The sequence below is a fragment of the Callithrix jacchus genome, chromosome 14 (genome assembly GCF_049354715.1).
Source record: "Callithrix jacchus isolate 240 chromosome 14, calJac240_pri, whole genome shotgun sequence".
Classification (NCBI taxonomy): domain Eukaryota; kingdom Metazoa; phylum Chordata; class Mammalia; order Primates; family Cebidae; genus Callithrix; species Callithrix jacchus.
In genome coordinates this window covers 16,761,496-16,788,760 of record NC_133515.1, presented here as the reverse complement: position 1 = coordinate 16,788,760, position 27,265 = coordinate 16,761,496, and the positions used below count along the sequence as shown (strand labels likewise).

Genomic DNA, 27,265 nt, shown 5'->3' with positions numbered 1-27,265 from the left:
GCGCTCCAGCCTCGCAACAGAACGAGACTCTGTCAAAAGAAAAAGAAAAAGAACCAGCAGAGCCTTGTCCACACTCAGCGCCAGAGCATCGACGAGCTGCAGCGGCGGCTGGACGGAGCTGAGCGCGGAGAATCGCTGCTTGTGGGAGCATCAGCAGCTGCTGCAAGCTTAGCCTCCGCCAGGATTCCTTACCTGGTGATTTACCAGCTGCCGGCCTCCTGGGCACCGCTGCCGCCACTGCAGGGGCCCGGGAACCTCTTCAGCACTACGGACAGCGCTCATTCGCCCAGTCACAGCCCGCTCCTGAGCCGGCGTCTCGGCCGGCATCGTTTCAGAACCACGGACAGCTCCTGGCGCAACCCCAGCCGGGCTCTGGCGGCAGGGCTCACACACCCCAGGCGCTCCATCAGCACCTGAGGACACTTGGGGCCAAGGCCAACAATGAGAAGAAAGGTCCCCCGGATTGCCATGCTGCCCCCGGAGTTCCTCTTCAGCAAGAATCTCCCGCGCCGTCGCCAAAGGCCAAGCAGCAGACCTGAGTGAGCGGGGAGGAGCAGATGGGCACTGCCATGGTGGGAGCAAGGGAAGCAAGCGGGTGTGATGGGACAGAGAAATCGGGTGCCTGGGAATCTAAAGGACCTGGGTGATGTGGTGTGAAGGGGTGAGAAGATGCTGGGGGCAGAAGCCTGACAGGGAGATTTGTGGGGAAAGAGGGGAAAATATCAGTGTTTGAGAAGGTTTGGGGGAATGTTGGAGAAAAAAGGAGTAACCAAATCATCGGTAGGGGCAAAGGAGGAAAGAAATTGGACATTTAAGCGATTGGGGATATTGAAACCTGGCAGCATTTAAAGGGGCTAGACTGGGAGGAAGCTGGAATGAAAATCAAACTGAAGAAAATAGAACCATTGAAAAATTTTTTAAGTTAGAAAATATTTGGAAGAGGGTATGAGTAGTAAAAGTATTTGAATGGAGAGTGGGATATGAAAAAATCAGAAACTTGGAGGCATGCGACGACCTCTAAAAGGGCTGCAGCCAAGAAAGGGTACTGGGTAGAGGGGAATTCAGACAGTGGGGGACAAAGCTGAAAAGCAGGAGTGATATGGGAAGGCAGGGGAGCTGGAGGCAGAGGAAGAGAAAACATGGCTCTGTGCAGTGGTAGTCACAGCCAAGAGTGGCTCATTTGGAGAAGCTTTCTCTGCTCTGACCCAAGTGAGCACCTTTCTTCTGAGAACCACCCAGAGTGGAGTGCTCACTTCGAAGTGAGCTGAAGGGGTTAAAAGGACTCAATGAGACATAGATTGGACACATTCCCATCATGCACCGACACACCACATGTAATGAGACCTCATGTCCTATACCCACCTTAGGGGCATTTATTGCACCCTGGTGAATCCTACTCTACTTTAGTCTGTGTATTTTATTTAAATAATCAATTCACAATCCCTACTGGGTCAGCCTGCAGTCCAAGAAGTACTTTTGCATTCCAACCCCATTTTCCAGACAAGACCGCAGACTCACTGGTCCATAGTGCCACCCCACACCTGTTCCCAGCACAGGACAGAGACTTGAAGTACTTATAGCTATGCAAGATCTGGTTGAGCAAAATCCACACATGCTTATGCCTGCAAGCCTTATTCTCATTCTCAGCCAGGTAAGCCTCCCTATCATATTTTTTTCTTTTGCATATCACCCCCACTCTTGCAGCACAGGTCTGTTTGTTTGATCTTGTGCATGGTACCCATTAAGGTCATCCTGCTCTCAAACTTCTCTGAAGCCTGTAGCTCTCAGGGTTGTATCACTCTGGGGCAATTAGTGAGAAACTTTCTGTATTAGCTTCCTCTTCTTAGACCCTCCTAGATTCCTAGTTTGTAGAATCTCCTTGAGGATAAAGACCAGGGTCTTCATGACATAGTAGAGTGACTGAGTGCACCAAGAACTCTAGAAGGACAAAAATACGTTAACATATAGGCTTTTTTATTTCTAAGGTAGATGGTGATGTATTAATTTGTATTCCCTAAAAATCAATTTAGAGAATATCATCTCATAAGAAACATCAAATATTTCTCTTGGTTTTATAGTGGCTATGTTTCATTGAGTCAAAAAAGTAATTCTGTCACCCTCACCGCCCCATTTTCTGGCAGGGACACAGAGGCACAGGGTAGTTGAGTAATCTGTCAAGTGTCACTGGTTGGGACTATTTCCAAGTTTTTCCTTACTCACTAGATTCTTCTTTCTATGCCAGAGGAAAAGGAGGCATCTCTGCTAATCCTCCCACCCAGTTCCTGAGAAGAAAGCACCAGCACACCTGGAAGCCACATGCTGTGTTGGCCTGGTTGCTACTCCCCAGCACTCCCCTGCGTGAAGGACCTGGTGTCCCCTCCCATCACCTCCAGCCACACCTCTCCTGTCTTCAAAAGCCTACAAGGCTAGTCCTTCCTCACTCTAAAGTCCTTTCAGAAAAACTTCTGAAACAGTGTCTCAAACTGCTATAAAGTCATAAAGATGTTTCACAAGAGATCCCCTAGATATATACATATATTGGCAATTAAGCAAGTGCTGCACAGCATACTATTACCTTTGTGAAATCTGATGCACTCTCATAGTTTCTATTGTGATTGCTATGCTATGCTATGCTATGCTATGCTATTCTTTTAAGGGCCCATTATAACTGACCAAGTGGATGTCACAACTTTCTAACGAACCTATGTCTGCAGCTAAAATTCTCCAAAATTCCAGCAAGGACAAAAACTCAGGCCTAGATTTGCCACCAGTGCCCTCTTCTGGGCAGCTTTATTATAAGTAGTGTTTTATAACATTGTTTAATTGTCAACATCTGTATGTGTGCACTGAGTCTCACCACTGAGTCTCGCCAAAATAAATGATTTATGTCTGTTGGTTACAACCGAAAGGATTTAAGAAGCAATGTTTAGAAATGTTCTGGTGAATAAAGGCCAAGCTAAAATGGGCATTGTGTGTATGTGTGTGTGTGAGAGTGAGAAAGGCTCTCATCAGAGGCTGTGCAGATTCTTCTCTGCGATCTCCTCTTTTCCTGCAAATCAGCCAGAGGTGGGATCTCAGGGACCTGTCCCTGCTTCCCCAAAGCCATCCCCACACGAGGCCAGCCTGGGAAGAGGACAGCAGAGCTCACATCTCTGTGGAGAGGAGGGTGGGCTCAATGCAGGCCTCTGTGTCTTTGTTCATCTTCACTTCATAGGTCCTGTCCTGAGACCTTCCTACTGACACACCATGGTTGCATGGCTCTCCCAGGAAAGAACCTGCAATGTTCAAGATGGAGAAAATCATAAGGCACTGCCAACCCCACACCCCCACGCTTTGCTCAGCACACATGCACGCGTTACTTATGTACATACACATATACGTGTGCACAAACATGCACACATACACACATGTATACACATGTGAACATGCATGCAGTTTTTGTGGCCTCATTCTCCTGTGATGGCTGATGAAGCCATGGAGCCATGGAAGTGTTTAGATTAGGGAGAAGGTTCCATGTGGGAGAACATGTGGTGCTGGATCCAAGGAGATCTGAGTCCTGACCCCAAGTCACTTACCCTCCAGTCCAAGTTACTTAGCCCACTCCATTCCTCAGTTTCCCTTTCTATGAAATTGGAATGACATATGCCCTGCCTAACTCAGAGGCTTGCTGTGAGTCACAAATAATGCACAGATGAGATGTTGCTCTGAGGGTGGAAAGAGCCAGCATTGGCCGAAGGGTCCTGGGCTGTGCCATAAAAAATAGGGTGGGCCATGAAAAGACTGACCCCCACCCACCCCTAGCTGTGACAGCTAGGCCTTTATGAATTTGTTTGACACATGTCAGATATCCCTGGCATCTTATTTTGATGGTGCCCTTGATTCTGATACCTGCTTCCTAGAGTAAAGGCAAAGAGACGAAACCTCACCTAGAGGGTTTTGCTGTCCTGAGCAGAGGTTAGTGAGCCTGAGTCCTTCCTGAGTCTGAATCCCTCCTGAGCTCCAGACCCTTCCACACTGAGATGTGCCTTTCCTGCTGGGACAGAGTCTTCTGGTCACAGGGCCATGTCTTCTTTAGCTCTGAGCCACGTGCTCTTCTTTTCCCATCTGTGGTCAGCTCAGTGCCTCCCTCTGGCTTACTTCCTACAGACCCTGCAGGTCCCGCCTGCTTTATCCTCAGACCCCTGAGGGCATCAGGGGAAAATCCAGTCCATCCTTTCTGTACTCTGTGCTGGATCAGTGCCCCTGGCTTTCAGCATCTCAGACAGCTTAGGGCAGTTCTCTCAGGGAGGCCTGCAGATAACTACCCGGCCTGCAAAGGGGAAGGGAAGATTAGAAGTGAAAACTCCAAGTAGATTGGGAGGGGAGGGAGGTGGAATGGGCTTTGGAGAGGCCTAGGGAGATAAACTGGAGATGCAGAGTGTCAGCAGGCAGGCAACAGCATTTCTGGGGACTACTGAGCACAGGACTTTCTGGCTTATCCTCAGCACAAGCAATGTCGGTGTCTGAGCTGCCTTTAACTTTGAGCTGCAACAAAGAGGACAAGGCCCAGGAACAGGAATGCGGGCTACACTTGTCTTCACCAAGCTGAATCTTGGCACCCTGTGTGTTGTTTGCCCCAACTGCAGCAGACAGAGGGAACCAGCACTTCGTGAGCACTGACTGTGTGCTGGGCACTGGGCTGGATGCTTTGTGTGTTTTGCTTCACAAAGAGATGCATCTGTGGGGACAAGGAAACCCCCTGGGGTCCCCACCCCCAGGTCCTCTAAACATCTCTCTCCACTTATGTCATAGAGTACAAAACTTCACAGGAAAATGCCCTTAGAGGGTGAGGAATCAATTCACCCTGAGCAGCTAAAGATGGACTTGGAGCCCTCCTTAAGCAGAGGCTTTGATGAAGCCAGCATGGGAGAGGGCGGTATGGGGACCAAGTCAGGACTTCTCTAGAATGAGGGTCTCCTAACCTACTTTCAGGCAAGGCAAGTCAAGAATTCCTTTCTGACCATGCTTCAGGGGAGAAAGCATCAGAGGGTGACCTTCCTGCTGCTGCTGTTTTCTCCATTTTCTTCCTTTCCTACCTCAGCAGGCCAAGGGGCCACATGCTGGGGTAGTGTATTCCAGGCCCCAGCACTGTTCTCCTACCTCTCTGACATTTCCCCTCTCTTCCTTTGTGGTCTTCTCTCTCAGGCACCCATCACTCTCCATCATGGGGATCCTGCCAAGGAAGGTGGAAGGAGGAAGCCAGGGATCTGAGGTGATCCAAGGGCAGCCTGAGTGGACTGAATGAAAGGCAGTGGGGCAGGGTTAAAGGGTCAACTACATTAGGATGATTCACATGAAATTGCTGATATTTGGTCATTTTTAACCTACAAAAACCATAAGTACTTCCGGTTCAACTAAAACTTCAAAAATTGCTTCAGTCAGGCTCATGTTCTACTGGACTTGTAGCCAGACAGTTGGGAATGCAAGGCACTTACAGGAAGGCGACTGGGAACCTTGCAGCAAGTCTCCTCTGGGCAGCTTGCAGCAGCACAGTCACCAAAGGAAGCACATGCTTCATTCGGGAAGTGCAGGGGAATCCTGGGGAATTAAGGAGGAGAAATCAATCAGGAGTTACAGACTGAAGTGTTTTAGTCCATCTTTGAATGAATTCACATAATAAATGATTTTAAATTAACTAACTACACCTTATGGTAAAATATGTGCTCCACAGTTTCTGATGTGTCTTTGTTATAACTGGTTTTGGGAAAGATCCTGCCTTCTCTTCAACCCCTCATAGAGGCAACTGGTAAAACTCCTGACCTGATAAGGAATTTTAATTACAATATAGCATATCTAATGCTAAGGACAGATTTTCAAAAAGGTACAGATCTAATTTCATAGGCGGTAACCCATAAGATTTCAACTTAGAGCATAATATAAGAATAGTTTCTCTAACTAAAGCAAAATATTCCATAAAAATTTCTGAAAGTGAAACATTATGCAACAGCAATAGATTCCATTGCATATAACTGAAAACATGTACACAACAACCGTGTCTGTGTAAGTTAAAAAGAACATGGCCACACATAGGCTAAATAAAAGATTAGACTTATTTCATGAAAGACACAAAGAGAAGCAGAGATGCATAGCAACAAGGGAAACCATATTTACCCATATAAAAATGGTGAACTCCTTCTTCCAAGCATATTCTAAAGTGGACTAAAGTAGTCCACTTATCAGGTTCCTATCATAATCACCTATTTTGCATATAAACATAAAGCTAAAATTTGTGCTTGTTAGACATCACCCTTGAATAACACTTGATCTTGTTGCTTAGTGAGGGCAAGTCACACTCTTGAAGATGCATCACCAACAGGAACACTTTCCCACTGGAATTGTTCTGCTATAGTACCCGGAAACCTCACCCAATAACTGACCTGAATGTTTAGTCAAAAAATATTAAGAGCCATGGTTTGCTTAGCACTGTTTTAAGATTATATATGTATTTATTCAATTTATATACTTTTTCCTTGTTTTAGAAACATGTTTATGTTGAACCAGAATTATCTTTTTAAGAGTAAGAACCAGTTTTGAAAGTTATATCCTATTTAATTTTTTTGTCCACATAATAAAATTGTTTAGCAAACGGAGGAAACTAAAGCATTGTGGTTAACAGCAAGCTTCTTCTCATTTACATGGTAGTTGAATTAATTTTGAGAATTATTTTTCTTTATTTCCCTCCCCATGATACAAAATATAAGACGAACCTTGACAGCTGGCTCAGGTATTGGAGTCTTCTCCATAAAGGTGTATAAATTTTCTTTACTTATTTTTGATTTCTGATTCTGCAGATTACCTCACCATTTTTGAAATGATTCCTTGAAATGAAGTCATTCCACTGATTTTTCTCTTACCTCACAATACCTTCTTAGCCTTTTGGGGGATATTCTACTAAATGTTGCTTAAATATTGTTTTTATCCATTTTCTGCTTTTTTCTTTCTCCCTCCACCTTTTCCCTAGGTGGCCAAAACCACACCAAATATTTATCTTTTGATACATTCTAAAGTCCAGACTCACTTTTTTGGTTTTGTTTTGTTTTGTTTTTGTCTACAGAAGGAAGATCATACAACACCTTCTCCAACTAAAATATATGCTTAATGAAATCATTATTTGTCTTTCTCTTCCTCAAAACATGCTGTTTTATCAACATTTCAATATATCAAATGTCTACAGTGATGGTACCAATGTTCATCTTTGCCTAAAATAAAACTTTTGAAGATTTCCTCTCCCATGTGATGTTCCTCTTAAACAATTTGGAAAGACTTTTCCCTCTTCTTCCCCTTAACCTGTTCTACCCTAACTGAGAAGCCAGTCACCTCTAAATACTAATGAAAACACAAAATTTAAAGATCAGTTAAGTAAGTTAACTATAAGATTTTTGTTTGGTTGGATGTTTTTTGGCAACCATTAAAGATTAGTAAATTAAGAAAGTAAAATTGTTCAATAAAGTATCCAATTAAAGAAGACAAATAGTATAAATAGAAGGTTTACGCTATATATAAATCTCTCACAAAGATTTAAATTAATCTGTTATAAAATGATCTCATATTTTGCAATAATCATCATTCATCTTACAAAATAAACAAATGCCACTTCTGATAATAACTATCCATTGAAATATATTTATAGCTCAGTTTAAACCTTTTATCAACATGGGCCAGAAGCAAAAGCATATCCCATTGAAGATGGATCAAAGAGATCATATACTTAGAAACAAGCATGTGCCTATATATACAAATACACAACAGTCCTACATAAACAATACGTACAGTTAAAATACACTTTAAGAACAAAAGATGCATTAGAGCTAAATGGCAAAAAGTTCTGACCTCTACCTTGTGCTTATTTATTTTATTATTTTCCCACTTAACCAAAGCCCTGACAAGGAAAAGGAACTAATAAATGTTAATTGAACAAAAGCTCACTATAGCAGAATAAAGCTGAGCAGATGCCAGCACATTTCCTGTACAGCCTTCAGAGCTGTGGCCCAATTACATGCCTTTTCTTTATAATTTACCTGGTCCCAGGTGTTTCTTTACAGCAATGCAAGAATGGCCTAACACAAGTGCTTTGCATGTGTTCATTTTACAAAATTGAAGAGTGGGAATAAGAAAAGATGTATTGCTCTGAATACATCGTGTATTTTGAAATATGTAAAATAAGGTACATTTATTCCTATTAGATAACCAGAAGGAAAAAAAACATAGTCTAGATTTGGGCCTCTTAAATATTAAATAATATAAATAAGGAGGAGACATCTCAAAGAACCAAAATATATCAAGCCAACATTAGGTAATTTAGAAAAAATTTGTATAATAAGTCATAACTAAAAATTTACCACACTACCCAAAGATATCTAGAAAAGTAATCACATATAATTACTCTTAATAACACTAATGACTAAAATTAAAACACATTACTTTAAGTTAAATTAATGGTTCTAGGAAAATATGGTAAGACAAAGATGACAAAATGCCCCTCCTTCAAGATCTACTGCAATGTATGTATTTTTCCCCAAATAAGTACATTTCATTAGAACTAGAATTTTATTCTCCAAAAAATTAAGCATTTATTCTGACTTCCTTAACTTTACTAAAGGATACTCAAATAGCTGTAGCAGTAGAGAAAATCTTTCTTCATAGAATAATTCTGTAGAAGTTTTTTTCACAAGAATTTTAGCTAACACAGGTTAAAAGAGTAAAGGAAAAGAATAGCATTAGAAAAATCACTGTTTTGCAATGACAGGACATTTACAAAGAAAGGATGTGGCTGCCACCATTTGAATCCACTGATCAGTCACTCGTGTGGCCATTCAAGTGGCAGGTCCAGGCACATGTGCCTCCAGATCCCATGCAAGCTGAAGTAGACAGCAAGCCTGACCAAGTGTCTTAGCAACGACATCAAAATCAACCTGAATTTAATCAAACTTTAGATGTAAATTCCAACTAATTGGAAATACATGGAAGACATGTTAAAAAACTTTCACAGTGCAAAGTTCTTTAAAGAACACACAATTGCTTGAAGAACTGCTATTGTTGTATCTCGGCTGGATTATGAAATTTGGGAGAGATCATGGAGGCAAAACATGAAAATTGTGGGAAGTTCATGGCATTCCTTAAAAGTTACGTCAAGGAATTTAAATCCTATTCTCAGGCCAGCATTTCCCCAAGTCTTCTGAGATATTGATATAGGTTCTTCACTCTTTAAAAGGTGAGTTGGGTGCTGCCTTTTTTAATAAGTTTTGAAAACATATTTCTTTCAATTAATAATGTTCGTGGCCTGACATGGTGGTTCAAGTCCCTCTGACAATGCTGTTGACATTTTGGCTGTGATTGGTTTTATCGAATCTAAGGCCAGTGTAGGGATAGTTAACATCTTTATCATATTAAATTCTCCAATCTAAGAACATGATACATCTTGTTCATTTAGGTGTTGTGGTTTCTGTGTAGATCTCCAGCACACATTATGTTAGATTTATTTCTTGGTATTTGATTTCCGCTTTTGATGGTTTTGTATATGGTATCATTTTAAACTTGTAAATGTATATTTGTTGCAAGTGTACAACAATGCAATTGTTATTTCTATGTTAGTCTTATATCCGGTAACTTTGCTAAAATTATTAATTCTAAAAACTTATCCTTTGGGTTTTCTATGTATACCATCAGCATCTACAAATAAGGCGAGTTTTAGTTCTTTGTCTTTTTATTTTAACTTGGTTAAAAAGAATGAATTAATGGACATTAGCAACTTTCTCTCAGTTAATACAAGGACTTGACATCACTCCCCCACATGCCTTTTTACTGTTATTCTCACATAATATTTTATTTTCACTTGTTTTATAGAGCAAGAGGTTTTTAATTTTAATGAAGTTCAACTTACCAATTTTTCCCTTTACGGGATTGTACTTTCCTATTAGGTCTAACTAAAAACTCATTACCCTGCCCTAGGCCCCAGATATTCTTTTCTGGTTTTTTTCTAAAAAATTTTTCATTTGAGTCTCTGACCCATCTCAAGGTAATTTTATATTTTGCCATGAGGACCCGGGCATCCTAAGGTTTCTGTACGGTTTGGGAGGTGAGTAGAGCAGTGTATTCTCTCCCCCTCTTCACTCCATGAGTCTGCAGAAGAAGATGAAGATGCTTCAAGTCAGAACCAACTTCATATCAGCAGGTTGGTTTCTTATTTTGGGGCCAGTGGCTCCTCCAGAAACTTCTGATGAGTGAGTCAGTGGAGGAGTGTGTGCCTCATCTATTTTGAGTAGGGAATGCATTTGGGACATGTTGGATGCACAGCTTCAAGTAGACAAGTCCCCTTTCTTCTGCCACTTCTTGACCTCAGCCTCACACCACGGTGACTTGTCCTAACCCAGTATCCTCAGCTAAGCTCCTGGGCCCCATTCTCACCCCAGGCCATATTGTGTCCACCTGATCTTGGGACCCAGGCACATACATCACTAATTGATGGACACAGCTGCCTGGCAATGCCACAGAACAGCTTGATGTCCCTGCCCTGCATGTGGCAGAGAATGTTGTGCAGGCTCTTGACCACATGCACTGTCACTCATATCTCTGTGAGGGCAGGAGACTATGCATATGGATGGAGGAAAGGTCATAGATGCCCAGGGCCCCCAGCCCTGCCTCAGACCCCATTGTCAGGTAAAGACAGACCAGCTGAGAGCAGGGCATATCTGCTCACGTTGGGTGAAGATGAAGTTGGGGGAGTTGGAGGCTGATGCTGATATGGCTTAAGTTCAAGCCAGATGCTGGGACCTATAAATTGTTCTGGGAGGACTAGAACTATTGACCCCTCCCCAGGCCTTCTCGGCCTCTTTTAACCCTGCCCCCGAAGTGCCAGGGAAGGGAACCCCATTTGAGATGGCTTGGTTCTCTTCTATTATCCTTTCAGGAGCAGGTTAGTTAAGATCCTGTGAAATGCTTAGTTCCTCAGCAACAGGAAATGCATGGCTGGAACTGTTGAGCTCTCCCTGCTCTCTCCTGTGCATAGAAGTTCCTGACCATGATCTTCCTCTGCTCATCTGAGCTGTACAGCAGTCTCTGCACGTGGTTCAGGAGTCAAAGAGGGATGGAGGACTCACAGTTCTGCACAGGCCATTGGGACAGGACACGGAAAACCAAGAGTCAACGGGGGGTGAGGAGTGCCCAGAGACCAGTGTGCAGAGAGGATGTGAGAGCTGAGGAATCAGGACACCACAGGCCTGGGAGATGGGGAGGGAGGCTTGAAACCTGAGGCCTGGGAGACTAGGATCGATGGCCAGAGTGGTGCCAGAGGTCCTGGGGAAGTAGTCCCACCTTCTGAGCGCCACGATCCCTGTGTAATAAGCTCTGGGACTGGACAGAAGTCCCCAACAGCCATGCTCACTTCCATAGACCACCACTTTGTCATATGAACCTGCCAGAAGCACCAACCTCATGACCTCCAGGGCACAACTGAAGGCCACCACCATCCGGTTTGTAAAAAGGAAAGGACAAAGACATGGACAAGGCTTATGCCCTGGTTGGTACCCCACTGACGGCTGGGTTCTGCTTTCCTGCTGACAAAAAGGCACAGCTCTTTGGAACCCATCTCCAACCACCCACCCACTCAGCCTTGCACCCCCCCTGTCCTTCACTGAGCCACAGGTCCCATGAAAGAGGCCACAGAGGTATTGGAGTGTAGTGGTTTTCAAATTCTGTTCTCTTGGGCACAGAAGGAGAGTTAGAATCTCTCTTCACCTTCTCATCCACCTAATCTGAATGTCTTTGCTCTATTGGTTTCATTTTTTTTCATTGTCATATAAAGTTTCATTGGAATAGGCTGGGCACGGTGGCTCACACCTATAATCACAGCACTTTGGGAGGCCAAGGCGGGTGAATCACGAGGTCAAGAGATCGAGACCATCCTGGTCAACATGAAGAAACCCCGTCTCTACTAAAAATACAAAAAATTAGCTGGGCATGGTGGCGCATGCCTTTAATCCCAGCTACTCAGGAAGCTGAGGCAGGAGAATTGCCTGAACCCAGGAGGCGGAGGTTGTGGTGAGCCGAGATCGCACCATTGCACTCCAGCCTGGGTAACAAGAGCGAAACTCCGTCTCAAAAAAAAAAAAAAAAACGTAAGTTTCATTGGAATAAAATTTACTGAGATTAAAAAAGAAATATGGGCTGGGTGCAGTGGCTCACACTTGTAACCCCAGCACTTTGGGAGGCCAAGACGGCAGAGCACAAAGTCAGGAGTTCAAGACCAGCCTGGAAAATATGGTGAAACCTCATCTCTACTAAAAGTTCAAAAATTAGCTGGGTATAGTGGCGCACCTCTGCAGTCCCTTCTACTCAGGAGGCTGAGGCAGGAGAATTGCTTGAACCCAGGAGGCAGAAGTTGCAGTGAGCCAAGATCACACCACTGCAACACTCCAGCACTCCCGCCTGGGCAACAGAGCAAGACTCCATCTTAAAAAAAAAAAAAAGAAGTATGACAACCACTCATTTAGGAGTCTCATTTTACAGATGAGAAAACTGAATTCCAATAGACCATTACACAGAAGGATGCAGCTTGTGACAAAGCCAAGCCAGAGGCCAACCTGTCTGATGGACATGGCCAGAACTGCATGGGGAGTGTGTGCCAGCCTGGCTCTGTCTGGCTGATCTCTTCATGTGCAGAGTGATGAGTGTGAATGCAAACCATCATATGACTCAGTGGGAGAGTACGTGCAGTTAAGAGAGTCAGGACATTGGAGCATCTGGGAGAATGTCCCTATGTGAATAAGTCAGGGGGTGGTTAAACCCCACTTCCTGCTTCTGCTGGCTTCCTCATAATGTGGAGATCACTGATAATAACAGGAAGCACTTGTCTCAGGAGAATCCCTGGGCTCCAGCTGCCCCAGTAAAGCTCAGTGGGAACCAAGGACATGGGAGGCTGCTGCCTGCTGGGGGGTCAGCACTAGCACTGCAGCCCCAGGCAGGAGTATCACAGAACAAAGCAGGACAGGACAGGACAGACAGGACAGGTAGGTGCATTTGAAGGTCCTTAGGACAATGGCTCTCAGGGTCCCAGCAGGCCCTGGAGCCAAATTTGCAGGCTCAAGGTCAGTAAGAGGGACCTCAGAAGCCTCCCTTATCCCTGTTCCTCCACTTGTTGGGGTGTACAGTTCACTCTTGAGGACACTGGTTCAAACACTGAAACCCATCGATTCTCCCACAGCCTTCCTGCTGTCAGAAGACTGGTACACGGGTGGTTGCTATGAACAGGGCAGAGTCACCTGATTCCCATGCAGGCTCTGAGTCCTGCCGCACTGGCCTCCTCCTGGACATCACATTGGGCCAAGCAGGGGAGAAATATGGGGATGCACACACCCCTCCATCATCTCTACACAGACACAGAACCACGCACAGCTCTTGGGAGGAGGAAGATGAGCTGCTCAAAGCCAGGGAGGGACTGGCACAGTGGCCAGCATGGCAGGGATGGTGCTTTAGCCAAGGCAGGGATGGCAGGAGACCCACTTGGGATCCTCAAGGAGGTCACAGCACTTCCATGTTCTTTCCAGATAACAGGGATGTGTCGATGATGATGAGTGAGATGCGTACACGCCATCGCAGACACGCTGCTACTTCCGTGAACTGCCTGAGCCCTTCTTCACTGACAAGTTCTACCCAACTTCAGTGAGGGCATCAGTGAGCACTGGAGGCCTTGGCATCATAGGAGGTGTCTCCTCCATGTGCACTGCTGCCATTAGGGGCTGTGGAAAGTGAGATGTGGGAACCCAAGCTGTGTCCTTTCTGCCATGGTCAGTGTTTTAACCACGCTCAGAAAGCAGGGGCCACAACCGAGGCCGTTGTGTAAGTCCTCGTCTGTCCCCAGAGGACGCCTTGTCCTATTCCTCAAGAAGACCAAGAGAGTAAAATGCTCAGCACTGCTGTGCTGTGGGGTCCTAAAGTCTGCTGTCCCCCTTCCAGCAGACCAGGGCTGAACGAGGGTCCCCAGGTGCTCTAGCCATGGGTCCTGGCCCAGTCAAGCACAGGATCAAACCTGGTCTGACCCTGAGTCAACCTGGAGGCTGATGTCTAAGCAGGGCACTGGGGTGTGTGGCCCTGTATCCTCTGCATGACCCTTAGGGTAGGCCTGCCTCCCGGGCCCACGCCCAGAGCACCTGGTTTACCAGGCTGAGGTGCCCCTGCGGAGGCTAGGGTAGAGAGAGGGTCTCTGCTTAGTTTGTGGGGCTGGGGCCACCCACCTCCCACCTCCTTGTGTCCCTCACTCCCCTTTTTCATTTTATGCTGAGCCTCCACTACTCTGGGCTGCCCTCAAGATGGGGTGGCAGCCGCAGTTTCCCACGGGCAGCTCCACCCATGAGCCACTGCTCTCATGCCACCTCCTGCTGCTGTTCAGGTGCTGCTGACTCCTGTGGGGCAGAGAAAAGGGATTGAGGTGGCTCATACCCCACACTGGCGCCCTTCACAGGGTCCTCATTGGGGGCCAGCGCTGTGGGAGTGAGGAGGATGACGACCCTAGGCTGTTCAGGAACACATGTCCCAGGTGCTCCATGTCACCAACTCGGGAGAGGTCTCCAGCTCGTCATGACCATGAGGAGTAACCCACTGCCTTCTGCAGTAATATCAGACCCCGCTGCAAAGGAGAACTCCATGCTTAACCTGCCCTTGTCCCGGCTGGAGGGCAACCTGCTCACCTTCCTTTTCCTTCTGGACCACCTTAAAAGGTAGCCCAGCTCTCTCATGGCTGCCCAGGGAGGGCTACAAAAACCCAGGCAACAGGGTGCCCCTCTGCTCACATCAGACCCCTAGCATTGAGGACCTTTTCTGCCAACCCATCTACAGTCCCTCACTGCCTCTGGGGACCAGTGCCACTGCCACCCCTTCCCCAGCCTCTCCTCTTTGCTCTGCTCCCCCCTCTGCACTGTGGCTTCACAAAGAGCTCAGAGCTTTGGCCATGGCCAGCAGTGCACTTGAACCCCCCAACTCCCTCACTCCCCGACCATGTACGAGACCTCCCCACCAGCCCAGAGCTAACCCCTCGTCCTGGACCTCTGAGAGCCACAAGTACCAGGGCTGGAATCAGCTTGCAGCACAGCCAGGGTTGAGGTCGCTCCCTCCCAGAGGACTCCAGCACGGCCCATCCCCTCTGCCTCTTTCCTGGTGGTGGCATAGAAACAGCACCCTCTGCTTCAGTCCTGCACAGTGTGGTAAGAAAAAGGCAGTCAATAAAAGTCCCTGCACAACCTCACCATGGTCTTTGGCCCCATACTGCTCCAGCCTCAGAGAAGGAGAGCAAGCTTTCTGCCAATCCCAGCGGCCCATCACCATGACCGACAGCTGGTCCTTGGAGGTCATGACCTACGTGTGGGGAGACAGGATCCAGCCAGCCCATGCCACCCCGACCTGACAGAGGTGGCCTCTGCCTGCCACACCCCAAGTCCTGCCCTGCCCAGCTTCCTACTTGCATTGTCTGTGGTGGTGCCTGACTTTCAGAGAGAGAAACTTGCCTAGGTCTGCATGGATGAGAGTGTTGGGGAGGCCTAGACCACCTCTTGGTCCTGCTGGTGCACCTTACTGGGGGCTTAAAACCACCCAAAGTGTTTGGTGTGGAGGCTCATGCCTGTAATCCCAGTACTTTGAGAGACCGCGGCAGGATAACTGAATCCAGGTGTTTGAGACCAGTCTGGACAATGCAGCAAACCCCATCTCTAGAAAAGAGAAAAGGAAAAATTAGTCAGGCATTGTGGCACACACCTGTAGTCCTAACTACTGGGGAGGCTAACGGGAGGATGGCTTGAGCCTAGCAGTTAGAGGCTGCAGTGATCCATGATGGAGCCACTGTACTCCAGCCTGGGTGACAGAGAAAGGCCCTGTGCACCTCTAAAATAACCCCCCCAAGTCATGCCTTGTCCGCATCCACACCCCCACCTCCTGTCTCACTGTAAAGGTTTCATGGCAGCAGCAGAGGACCCAGCACCTGAGCTGGACTTGGGGGCTAAAGATCACCAGCTGTGAGCACCCTCTGAGCCTCTCTCCTCTTTCCCACTCTTTCTGGCAGGTCCAGGTGCTGCTGTACTTCCTGCAGCTGGAGGCCATCCCTGCCCCAGACAGTAAGAGACAGAGCATCCTGTTCTCAACCGAAGTCTTAAGGCCCCTGTCCATCTCCAGAAGGCAGATAGACGTCCCTAAAACCTCTGGATAATCTGACCATTGTGGAGTGGGAACCAAACCTTCCTGAGGTGTCCTTGGGCCAGCCCCGAGCATCAGGCCATCTGCCAAGGGACAATGAGACAAAGCAGAAGCACAGGTGGCCTGGGGACATCCTGGCCAGGTCTGGAAGCCCCAGACTGGCCCTAAACTGTGGTTTTTCACATGACCACCTGAGGGCACCCAAGTCAGTGTATCTCAGAGTCTGGGCCAGGTCCTGGGGAACAGAGTGAAGGGAGTGGTTTTAGGAACTTACATGTCTCCTGGATCACTTCTCGAGATGTGCCCTCTCCGGGGAGACAGGAATGTGACGGGATCCCCTCACTGTTGTATCCTGAATAAATGCTGCTGCTTCATCCTCTGGGGTCATGGCCCTGTCCCAGTGTGGGAGGGGCCTCTTCCATTCCCTGACTAGAAAACCACACTCCATTTGGAAAAGAATTGAGAGGCTAAGTCAGCACTGGGTAACATTTTGACTCCATTCACGGCTTTCTTTTTTCTTCTTTCCAGAAGGACTTTTGTGCAGAAATGGATTTTTTCTTGCTGTGTTTGTCCTTATTGGAAGGCAGCTCCAGGAGGCCTGTGAAATGTTGGGGGACTGGACCCCAGGGGAGGGAGTCCCAGGCTGTGCGATTTAGGATTCCTCCTCCAGGGAGAGCAACCTCATCCCCGATCCTGCCGCCCTCCTGGCTCACACTCTCCTGTTTCGCTTCCACAGGCCGGGACTTCTCTGGCTTCAACAGGCCGGGACTTCTCTGGCTTCCCTCTGCCCACACTGTCCCTGCTTCAAGTGTCCCCAGCACAGCTGGCTTCATTTTTCTCTCAACTCAGGAAACTTGCTCAACTTCTGTTGAGAAAAATTAAGTCAATTCCACATATTACTTCTTAGAAATAAAATTAAAATAAACATATATCTGGACACACAGTGTGAAACAGCAAAACATTAGGGATGAGAGGAAAATCTAAAAGCCTAGCAGAAGCAAAAGACATCTGCCCTACCATTAAAAAATATTAGTTAATCAGAGACATCCTCTCAGCAATTCTAGTGGTCAGGTATTTTCAGGTAGAGTATCTGATTCTCAATTTAAAATAAATAGAATTCCCAGAATAACCAAATATAATCCAGCTTCTGGTAATGGCAAAGTAGCTTGTTCAGACTAAGTCTCCTTCAGAAATAAAATACAGTTAAAAACCAAACAAAAAGACTTTGGAAGGCACCTGGAGCCCAGGCCAATGCAAGCAGAAACTGGAGGGATGCCCAGCTTTGAAAGACGGAACCTAGAAGGGAATGTGAATGATTCTGTGGCTTGTTGCCTATGGATATCCCCGATACGTGGGCACAGCTTTGAGTGTCAGAAAATTGTGGCTGCTCTGGCAAGAGGTACTGGAAGACAGAGTTAGAGTCTGGTAGAACAGCTAGAAATGTATAGGGAAAATCCTGAGAGAAAGCAGAATCGACATGTAATCACCCTCCAAATATATGGCTGACTACTAGACTTCAAATGTACTGGTGAGACCCCAGTAAGCCAACAGAAGGGGTAGCAGCTGGAACCTGGAAGAACTGAGCCAAGACTTTGCTGCCCACCATGAAGATCAACTAGACAAAACTGAAAATATTAGTGTGAGTTTGGAGTATTGTATTATCTTTGTTTTTAGCATAATTTATTTAAGTTGTAAGTTCAGATAATTGAACTTTAACAATGGTTTTTTTAACTACTGGCTTGCAAAATTCCTGAAACTTTAACAACTGGCTCCCACGAGCTGATTCAAGTTGACTCCAGCACATCACTGAAGCCACCCCATTATTGGAGGGGCTGACTTTGTACTGTACTATTATCTAAACTAGAACCCCATTTTCCAGATTTCCCTTCCATATATGGCACCAGATTGGGGCTGGTTGTAAGGGAAATTTGTGCAAGATATGGAAATTGACATGAAACAGATGCCATGACAGTCAGAAGCTCAACACAGGGCCCCAATGCAGCAGTGGAATGTACGCATGGTCACTGATGTGTCGGCTCAGCCTGTTGGAGCGGGATTACCTGGGGTGGCAGCCACCAGCAGCTCCCCCAGCACCTGCCAGATCATCTCTTTCAGCTCCCAGGCCAGACATGTATATAGTTCCAAGATGAGGGGCATCAGCTTTTTTGCTGTTCAAACACGTCTTCAAAGTTAGATTCCATGAGAGACAGACCAGGCTCCCAGGTGTCCTCTCACTTATGTCCATGAGCTCCAGTCTCTTTTTACCCTTCTCCACCTTATGTGCAGGGTTTTTTCCCAGCTGTCTGCTCTGCGGGCCCACAACAACCACTTCAGTCCCTCTAGCTGCAGAGGCAATAGCTTTCCTCAGACTTGTCCGCTTCTCCCCTTTGTAGCTTCAAATTACTGTCCTGTTCAGACCTTTACTTCTCCAGTTAAGTAAAGCTTCCCTAGAACCACAATTGATATTGTGTAACTGTGTAAAAGTATCAAGTCCTATGAGCAATCTCATATTCTAAATACTCATGGTGGCTCTGCTTTCCTGATTGGACCCTAATATGAGTCTTGATAGTCATTTTTTTTCTTTCTTTTTCCTTTTTTTAATAGACAGAGTCTCGCTCTCTGTCACCCAGACTGGAGTGCAGTGGTACAATCTCAGCTCACTGCAACCTCCACCTCCCAGGTTCAAGCAGTTCTCATATCTCAGCTTCCTGAGTAGCTGGGACTACAGGCACATTCCCCCGACACCAGGCTAGTTTTTGTACTTTTAGTAGAGATGATGTTCCGCCATGCTGACCAAGATGATCTCAAACTCCTGATCTCAAGTGATCTGCCCACCTCAGCCTCCCAAAGTGCTGGCATGACAGGCGTGATCCACCACAACCAGCCTTAACCATTTTTTTTTTTTTTTTGAGACGGAGTTTCGCTCTTGTTACCCAGGCTGGAGTGCAATGGCGTGATCTCGGCTCACTGCAACCTCCGCCTCCTGGGTTCAGGCAATTCTCCTGCCTCAGCCTCCTGAGTAGCTGGGATTACAGGCACGCGCCACTGTGCCCAGCTAATTTTTTGTATCTTTAGTATAGACGGGGTTTCACCATGTTGACCAGGATGGTCTCGATCTCTTGACCTCGTGATCCACCTGCCTCAGCCTCCCAAAGTGCTGGGATTACAGGCCTGAGAGCATAGGCTAGTGATATCTGTCCCCTCCAAATCTCATGTTGAAATGTGATCTTGTCCCCAGTGTTGGAAATGGGGCCTGGTGGAAGGTGTTTGTGTCATGGGGGCAGCTCCCTCATGAAAGGCTTAGTGCCCTCCCCATGGTAATGAATGAGTTCTCATTGTTAGCTCACATGGGAGCTGGTTTTTGTAGGAGCCTGGTATCTCCTCCTCTTTCTCTTGTTTCCTCTCTTACCATATGACACTCTTGTTCCTATTTAACCTTCTGACATGAGAAAAAGCTTCCTGAGGCCTCCCCAAAAGACAAGTAGATGCTGGCACCATGTTTCTTGTACAGTCTGCAGAATTGTGAGCCAAATAAGCCTCTTTTCTTTATAAATTACCCAATCTCATATACTCCTTTAAAGCATTGCAAAATGGACTGTCAGAGTTAAGACAGGATAGGATGGGACAGGATAAGACAGGGTAATGTCAATGTATCATAGAGAGTAAATGTAACTATTATTTATGAAGATTTTGCTTCAAAGTTTTAGATAATCTAGGTCACCTTGGGTTTAATCCCAGGGATATCAGCCCAAATTCCAGTCTATATAAATGATGCCCTCCAGAGCTGTGCAGTGTATAGCCTGTGTGTTTATCCAAATGACATCAGTCCTGATATAAAAAGTATTTCTCTGTGTAGGGGTGTCCTAGTTTGTTTTACACTGCTATAGAAGGAAACTACAGACTGGGTAATTTATAATGAACAGCAAATCACATTTCTGGAGCCTGGGAAGTCCAAGCACATGCTGGCATCTGACAAGAGCCTCAGTGCTGCATCATCCCATGGCAGAGGTGTGAGGTGAGAGAGGGGAAAAAAAGAGGGCCAAGCCTCATCCCTGTATAAGGAACCCACTCCAGGGATAACGGCATTAATCCATTCACGAGGGCCCTGCCAAGTTTTAGGGTAAAGAAATTTAGGGGAATAAAACCTGTATTCAAAGACACCTTCTGATCGCTAATTAGGTACACTACTACATAACCCAGGTTTTGACTGGACATCACATCTTAGTCCTCTGGGCCTAAAACTCACAGTGAGGGGAGAGACAGCTGTGTTCATACACAGCCAAATAGGCTTCATGGTTAGGCAAATAGAAAGAAAAGCCCTCTTCTCAAATAGAATGCGGTTCCATAAGCATCAGGGCAAAAGGGTCTCCAAACTCGAGGCAGATACACAGGCCAGTTACTTTAGGTCTAGTCCTAGTGAGGAAGGCCTAAAGACAACCAAGGGATGGGAATTAACAAGACTCACAGGATGCAAGATTCTGTGAGACTGTAGGAGCAAGCAAAGATTTGACAAGTGAGGCACAGACCTGGGGATACGTTAGTACTCCTGACTGCCCATAAGCCTCAGAACACTGAGGGACATGGTACCCAAGAATGACATCTTTTAATTATTAAAAATATCCCAACACTTTCAAAGTCACTTCTGCTCTTCCCACTTTTTGCCTAGTCTCTGCAGGCAGATATGTCCTGTTAAAAATTTAGCCAGGTCAGCTGGGCATGGTGGTGCACTGTAGTCTCACCTACTCAGAAGGCTGAGGCAGAAGGATGGCTTGAGCCCAGGAGTGAGAGACTGTAGTGTGCTATGATCGTGAAGAAAAAAAAAAAAATGCCAGATGATGCCACTCGTCCCTGAGTCACCAATAGTCTCCGAAATCCTGTGAGACCTGGCTCCCACCCATTTCTCTGACCCATTTCCTACAACATATCTCCCATGCATACACTCTGACCAGCTCCACTGATCTGCTTCTTCCAGAATGGGAGGTTTTCTATCTCAAGGCCTTTGCATTTGCTCTTTCCTCTGCCTGGAGCTCTGTCCCCCCAGAAACCTGTATGGCTCTCTCCTTCACCACCTCCAGGCTGTTACCAATTTATACTTTCTCCATGAGGACTTCCATGATCCCTTTTTGAAAGTCACAGCCCCACACCCACAATCTTCTTCCTCCTTCCTCACTTCTGCATCTCCCAGGGCCTCTAACACATCTCACACTTGGCATATTTCATTTATTTGTTGTGTTAATTATCTGTCCATCTTTACTAGAATATAAATGCCAGTAAAAACAAGGGTTCATCTGCTTTGCTCACAGCCATATTCCCAAGGCTAAAGGGACCTGGAGGAAAATCCATGTTCAATACATACATGTTGAATAAACTCTATTTCCTAGCTGGTTTTGCCCGTATAGAGGAAGGGTACTGCATACGTATATACCTGTACATGTACATAGATGGTGGTATTCAACCAGCTTAGTGAACTTTATTATTAGTCATAATACTGAGTTAATTCTCAGGCGTTTTTGAGTATAGATATTCACACAATAATATCAAAACATTCCTTCCCAGAAGCAATGAGTCCCAGACCAAGCTAGCTGTTTTGGAAATGATAGTAATATTCAAGAATAATAGGGAGGTAGAAAAAGAAATCAGACTTTCAAAGAATATTTTAAAAATATTATCCAGCCACAATAGAGAAAGGGCTTATATCAGAGCCAGTTGTTGATTGGGTTGCTGATTGTGCTGATTAGTTCATGATATGGAAAATTGTTGCTTTAAAAAGATGCTTGTGTATTCACCATAGATTCAATTGGTACTAATAATGCCAGCCCAGGTGAACCTCAAACAAATAACTAATATTAGGAATAGAATGGTCCTAATACTACTTCTGTATTTTGTGGTTTCTTTGAGACGGAGTCTCATTCTGTCGCCAGGCTGGAATGCAGTGGCTCAATCTCGGCTTACTGCAACCTTCACCTCAAGCAATCCTTCTGCCTCAACCTCCTGAGTAGCTGGGACTGCAGGCATGCACCACCACACCTCGTTAATATTTTGTATTTTTAGTAGAGATGGGGTGTAGGTAACACCCCCCCTTAGGCACTGAGGAAGGAGAACTGTCCAGACCCCAGGCACAACTGCCTGAAGAATATGTTAGTTTATAGTGTTATTGCTCAGCTGTTTCCTTTATATAATCCTGCATATATAATCATATATTAGTTTATAGAAGTAGTGCTTGAACTATAACTTACTGCTTACATATATCTAGCTTATATAATCATACTTAATACTTATATCTAACATACTTAGTTCTATATAATCTTTCTATATAATCATATAGGTATTGTAGTCAAAGCTGTACTGACACATTTAGTGCTGATTTATATAATCCTTCCATATAACCATATAGTAGTTTTTAGTAGAAGGAATGCCTAGAGCAGTCAGAACAGAAGCAGTACATGGGAAAACAGCCAGACCAGGGCGAGAACCAAAGATCCAGGCGGTAGCATCCCTACCTGAAAGGGCATACGCTGGAGCAGGCTTGGAGCAAGAGCATCTCCTCCTGATAAAGGAGTTGTAGTACCTTGCATCCAGTTCCTGTGGCAAGTAGGCCTCAGGCCTGAGATCCTGGAAGTAACCAAGGGAGAAGAATCCCTCTGGTGTGACCAATCACAGCGGCTGTACACCCTGTCAGTCTTTTCTTGCTTCTGTGTTAGCGCAAAGAATCCTCCCATAAATATCTTAAGAGAAGAGCACAAGTCTGTCAGCTCCCACTGCATTAAGCTTACAGCATCCTTCTACTGGAAATCGTTTGAAGTCTCTAGCGCCCAGGTAAGAAGTGTTGCGCATGACACCGGTTGCACACAGCCCACCTCCTTGCTTCCGTGACCTAATGGGGGTGGACCCCTTTCCTGCACACAACCCTCTACTACTGTGCACGGCACGGCCCCCTGCAGCGCATAGCCCACCTCTCTGATCAAGTGATGTAATGGGGTTGCCGCCTCACTTGTAACTCACATGATTGCATATGCCCTATTACTAAGCCTATAGATGATGACCTCACTCATGACCCTGCTCCCTGCTCGTACCTAATAAATACAGATGCTCTTGGGCATTTGGGGGCCACCGCTGCTTTCCACTCACAGGTGGTGTGCCCACCTCCCCCCACCGGAGTCCAGATACTCTTCACCACTTCTTCAGTGTCCTGTCTCTTTCCTTCTCAGATCCTGCACTTTAAGCACAGCATAAGGGACACCCCACGACCCTGTGGGGCCTCCACAGCCCTACAATGGGGTTTCACCATGTTGGCCAGGATGGTCTCAATCTCTTGACCTTGTGGTCTGCCTGCCTAAACCTCCCAAAGTGCTGGGATTACAGGCGTGAGCCATGGCACCGGCCCTAATACTACTGCTAATACTAGTTCATCAACCACATTTCAAGATAGAAGCAATAAGAATATTTCTCAGAGAAGAAAAGAAGCTGAACAGAAGCTGTCAAGAAGGTATATGGTTATATTTCCACCATTGGTGGCAAACCTCTGCCTGTGTGACTTGAGATATCGGCTAATGCTATTACAAACCCGTCAGCATTAGAAAGACATTGAAAGACATAAAATAATGATGTTGAAAGACAACCTTATTTCACCTTCAGCTCATCATTTAGTATACAAGTTATGAGTAAATAAATAAACATATATTGGGGGTGCACAGTCCAAAAAGTTTCAGTATCACTGCTCCAGAGCAAGGTATAGACGTTTAATAACTTCTGGGAATATGAACCCTGTGTAGAATCTGGAAGCTGAAGCTGTAACCTTAGGTAAATATGCATTCACACTAACTGCTAACTATCAGGAGGGCTTGGTCACCTCCAGGAGGCCCACTTACGTACCTTTTTTTTTTTTTTTTTTTTTTAAGATGGAGTCTGGCTTTGTTGCCAGGCTGGAGTGCAGTGATGCGATCTGTGCTCACCGCAACCTTCACCTCCCGGGTTCTAGCGATTCTCCTGCCTCAGTCTCCTGAGGAGCTGAGACTACAGGCACGTGGCACCACGCCCGGCTAATTTTTTGTATTTTTAGAAGAGACGGCGTTTCACTGTGTTCAGCCAGGATGGTCTCAGTCTCTTGACTTCGTGATCCGCCCACCTCGGCCTCCCAAAGTGCTGGGATTACAGGACTGAGCCACCCCACCCAGCCAGCAGCCGCATACCTTTCAAGGGTCGGTGGACTCCAAAGTAAGAATCCGTGCTCTTGTTAGGAATGTTGGCTTACCTTTTATTTAAGTTAAAGAGTAGTGAGTGCTTTCTGTCCATTATTCTGAAATAATCCGAGGCAATGTAAGTCTCGTTTCTTTGGACGAGAAACCAGACCTAATGGGAAGGTTGACAAGCGGCACAGATTTCCCCAATCGCTGCGCATACCCTGACTGGGCGGCTGGGGGCAGCGGAGCGCGAGGAGCCGGACCTCTGCGCCTGGAGGCTGATCCACAGGGCCCGGCGACTGATCTCCCGCGGCTGATCCACAGCACTGCAAGCTCGCCTCTAAGAGGGGCCGTGTGTGAACCCGGAGGACCAGAGGACTCTGGTCAAGTGAAATAGGACAGGCATGGAAGGACAAAAACCGCAGCCTCTCACTCATATCTGGAATCTTTTTGAGACAGTCTCGCTATATCGCCAGGTTGGAGTGTAGCGGTGCGATCCCGGCTCACTGCAACTTCCTTTTTCCGGTTTCAAGCGGTTCTCCTGCCTCAGCCTCCCGAGTAGCTGGGACTGCAGACACGCACCACCACGCCCGGCTAGTAGAGATGGGGTTTCACCATGTTGGCCATGATGGTCTCAATCTCTTGACCTCGTGATCCACCCACCTCGGCCTCCCAAAGTGCTGGGACGCCCGGCCATATCTGGAATCTTAAAAAGGTGATTTCAGGGCCGGGCACAGTGGCTCAAGCCTGTAATCCCAACACTTTGGGAGGCCGAGGCGGGTGGATCACGAGGTCAAAAGATCGACACCATCCTGGTCAACATGGTGAAACCCCGTCTCTACTAAAAATAGAAAAAATTAGCTGGTCATGGTGGCGCGTGCCTGTAATCCCAGCTACTCGGGAGGCTGAGGCAGGAGAATTGCCTGAACCCAGGAGGCGGAGGTTGCGGTGAGCTGAGATCGTGCCATTGCACTCCAGCCTGGGTAACAAGAGCGAAACTGTCTCAAAAGAAAAAAAAAAAAAGGTGATTTCGGCCTTGCGCGGTGTCTCACACTTGTAATCCCAGCACTTTGGGAGGCCGAGGTGGGTGGATCACCTGAGATCAGGAGTTCGAGACCAGCCTTACCAACATGGAGAAACCCTGTCTCTACTAAAACTACCAAGTTAGCTAGGCGTCGTGGCGCATGCCTGTAGTCCCAGCTACTTGGAAGGCTGAGGCAGGAGACTCGCTTGAACCCAAGACTCCGTTTGAGGCGGAGTTTTCCGTGAGCCAAGATCGCACCATTGAACTCCAACTTGGGCAACAGGAGCGAAACTCCATCTTAAAAAAAAAATAGACTTGATTTCATGGTGGTATAAACTAAAATAGTGGCGATCAGACGCTGAGGAGGGCGGGAGGAGGTGCGGAACCAGAGAGGTTGGTCAACCGGGCAAAGTCACAGTTAGATGGGGGAATACATTCAGGTTTCTATTACACAGTAGGGTGACCACAGCAAATAATGTCTAGTGTGTAATTCAAGATAACTAGAAGATTCTCAATGCTGTCACCACAAAGAAAGAATAAATGTTTAAAGTAATGGATGTGGTAATTACTCCAATTTGATCATCAGACAATGTATGTATGTACTGAACCATCACACTGTACCCCATAAACATGTACAATTATATGTCAATTATAAATTTTAAAAATAATTTTTAAAACTCTCAAAAAAAATAATGAAAGAAGGACCAATTGTCCTCGGCCGACCTGAGTATTCTAGGCTTGGTTAGATCTGTATGGCCATAAGAAAAATAGGGCAAAATATTTAAGATATCAAATGTCACCTAGAAAAACCAACAGCACACACTGTCTAAACCCAAGCAATTACTAGGTGGGAGGCCAAGGCAGGAGAATTGCTTGAGGTCAGAAATTTCAAACCAGTCTGGGCAACATTTACAAGCAACAATAGCTTGTCTCTACAAAAATACAAAATTAGGTGAATGTGATGCTGCTGTAATTCCAGCAACTTGGGAGGCTGAAGTGGGAGGATCACTTGAACCTAGGAATTTGACTCTGCAGTGAGCCATGATGGCACCACTGCACTGAATTTCTAAGTCACAGAGTGAGACCCTAAATACATATATAAGTAAAATCTATTTAAAGCAATTAAACAAAATTTCTACTACTACTATAGCATAACACAACTAAATTCGAAACAGTCTTCTGAACAAAGTAGAATATTTTTCAAACAATAATTATAAGCTACATGCTGCTGCCCACTTGCTTACTATCCATCCCTGGCCCACACAACTCGCTACCCTCAGCCCTGACTCAGTCAACTATCTACCTCTGGCCCCACTGCCCATCTACACCCCATGTAAACCCACGCACTGTCTACTACGTGCCCCATTCCACTCATTAACTCCACACTTATTAACTTACCTTCCCCAAGCACATACCTGCTTACAACCCACCTCTCAATCCAAGTAACTCAAAGTCATTGTCAAAAGCATTGACATACTTGCAGTACTCTGCTTTTCCCTGCAGAAATACTGTCTTCTCTTTTACTAAAATCTTTTGTGACTCTCAGGTAAATTCCAGGGTTTTTTTTCTAAAAAATTTTATGGTTTCTGTTGGCTCATTGTTCTTTTATATTCGCCATTGCGAACAAAATATTTTCCATTACATATTCAACATTATTACTGCAGCATATAGAAAAACAACTGATTTTTACACGCTTTGTTTCTATGTTGAGACCACTTCTCTGAACTCTTGCTTCTAAGTTTGTGAAATGCTTCTTGTGAGTCTTCTCTCAAAAGGTTTTTAGATATAGGAAAAGTTGTTGGAATTACAGCAAGAAGAGTGGTGCTGAACAGAGGTGGAAGGAATC

The 27,265-nt window shown here is 45.9% G+C and overlaps 1 long non-coding RNA gene and 1 pseudogene across 2 annotated transcripts; both read right to left on the bottom strand.

Annotated features, from left to right (window-relative positions):
• Positions 1-1,959: 1,959 nt before the first annotated feature.
• On the bottom strand, positions 1,960-14,295 carry LOC128929572 (uncharacterized). The gene is made up of 5 exons (XR_008476212.2): positions 13,537-14,295; positions 5,475-5,577; positions 5,140-5,212; positions 3,927-4,309; positions 1,960-3,275 (listed from the first exon to the last, which is right to left on the bottom strand). It is a non-coding gene; the product is annotated as an uncharacterized LOC128929572 (long non-coding RNA).
• Positions 14,098-24,905, bottom strand: LOC118147234 (uncharacterized; annotated as a pseudogene). The gene is made up of 4 exons (XR_013526055.1): positions 24,467-24,905; positions 16,490-17,080; positions 15,095-15,734; positions 14,098-14,435 (listed from the first exon to the last, which is right to left on the bottom strand). The product of XR_013526055.1 is annotated as an uncharacterized LOC118147234 (transcript).
• Between the last annotated feature and the right edge of the window lie 2,360 nt (positions 24,906-27,265).